Below are 2,225 nucleotides of genomic sequence, written 5' to 3' on the forward strand. Positions count from 1 at the left end.
GAGCTGCAGCTAATAGAACTGGGTGCTCACTACAGCCAGGTCCTGGTCTGAGCGTGTTATGTGTAGTATCTCATTTAATCCTCAGGGTAGCCCTGTGAATAGGCAGCTGCCTTTTACAGGTGAGGAAACTGAGGCACAGAGAAAGAAGCAGCTAACTCTGTCTGGGATAGTGAAGGAAGGCATCCTGGAGAAGATGGCATGGGAGCTCCAGCTTGCCAAATAGAGAAGAAGAGGCGGGTCTCCCTGCAGAGAGGACAAGGTTCCACGTGCCTATCTCCCCTAATCCCCACTACCTTTGTAGCCTAGTGACTGAAATTCATAACGTTGCTTTTAAAGTTCAGATCCCAGGTTGTGAGCCAGCCCCTGGCAGAAGCAAAGGTTCTTATCTATGTGCCCATTCACTTATCAAACTAATGCAAACTGAAAACACAATCTCTCCCAATGCAGTTGAAGCATAAATCACAAGTTTTCTTTGACGAGTAAGCAACTGTATTGCTAATATCGTTGAAGCAACTTCTGCCTCGCCTGAGAGGAGCCCCAGGTCCTCAGGCCACAGTTCTGGCTGAGCCAAAGGCTGCTTTACTGGAGAGGGAATAGCAGCCTGCCCCAGCTGGCAGGCACCCTCAGAGGAGAAAGCCCAGGGAGAGGGGCAGGGTTATGCAGGCGCAGGCAGTATTTGAGAGAGGCCCTGCTTCCTGTCCACCCAGGGAAAGAGCTAGGCCCAGATCATCCCAACAGAGAAAGGGAAGGAATCTGACATGAAAAACCTAGGCCTGCACACCGGATGGGGTCGTTGGTCCCCATCAGAGCAATAACAACAGAGACAGGGACCTCAGTCCCCAGCTGTGACCATGGCAGTCTTATGCCCCTCCTGCTAAAAGCTGAGTTTGGGGCTCAGAATGGGGTGGGCCTGGAACTGCATGTTGGGGATATCATGACCCAGCTGCAGGGCTAGAGAAGGCAGTGAGAGAGAACTGACACAAATGGGTGATCATGGGAAAAAGAGGAAGGAGATTCTATCAGGAAATGTTCCCACCTGCCTTCTCATCTGTCCCCAACTTCTGTGATCTCTGACTCCTTATAAACTCCTAAAAAGTGCCTGAATGTATTCAAGTTTTGTCACCTGCCAAATTAGATAAATCCTGAGTTCAGTTCCTGTTCACAGTGCTGGCTGGACAACCTTCCACATGCTCATTCAGGGACCCAGGCTTCTTCCATATCGTGGCTCTTCCCGCTGACAGGCCCTTGGTATGCACTCCCTTCAGTCAGGAGATGGAAAAAGAAAGGGCATGGAGGATTCTGGAGGAGGTTTCATGGGCCAGGCTTGGCAATGGCCTACATCACTATCCACCTTCCTTGACCAGAACTCAGCCCCATGGCCACACCTAACTACAAGGGAGGCTGGGAAAACAGTGTGTGTACCCAGAAGGAGAGGGAAATGGGTTTGGTGAAAAACAAGCCAGTGTTTGTCGCTTCAGATCACCTCTTGGCACTAAAAACCACAGAACCTTAGAAACATAGACCCATAGAATGTTAGGACCATGAACTCAGAGAATCCTAAAAATATGAAGTCATAGAGCTTTTAAGCCCCATAATCATAGAATCCTGAAATAATACAACCCTAGACTCTGAAGACTTGGTTGTGGATATAGCCATTTGCGCCATCAGATTGTAAATTCCCTGAAGGGTGGGACGTATGCTGCACACCTCTCTGTAACTCTGCATCTCCTCGGCCCCCACCTGCTCATCATAATAATGGTGATGCCAGTAGTGGTTGCAGAAAGGGATGTGGCCCCTACTATCTGCCAGGCACTATTTTAAGCACTTTGAATATTTAAATTCATCTACTCCTCACAACAGCAAACCCTATGAGGTAGGGCTATTATTACCCCCCAATTAACAAATGAGAAAACTGAGGCAGAGAGGTTAAGGAATTAATCTGGGGTCAGCCCTAGTAAACATTCCATAAATATTCGTTGATGTGTAAATGTTGAACTAACGTGAATTGCTATCTAAATCTGACTGTTTTCCTTTCACTTTATCTCTCAATTGCAAAGGAAAAAGACAGTAAGTTGTCAGGGCATAATTGAAATATAAAAGAGATCCACAGATGGAGAACAACTCACTTTGTCACTTGTTCCCCAAACTTCTGAAATGAATTCCCCATCACAATGGGAAAATTGGCAGGGCCTCATTAATTTTTGGGAGGGGGTTTGAAATCAGTT

This window comes from Rhinolophus sinicus, chromosome 14, assembly GCF_057876585.1.
Source record: "Rhinolophus sinicus isolate RSI-liver-muscle chromosome 14, RSI-T2T, whole genome shotgun sequence".
NCBI lineage: Eukaryota > Metazoa > Chordata > Mammalia > Chiroptera > Rhinolophidae > Rhinolophus > Rhinolophus sinicus.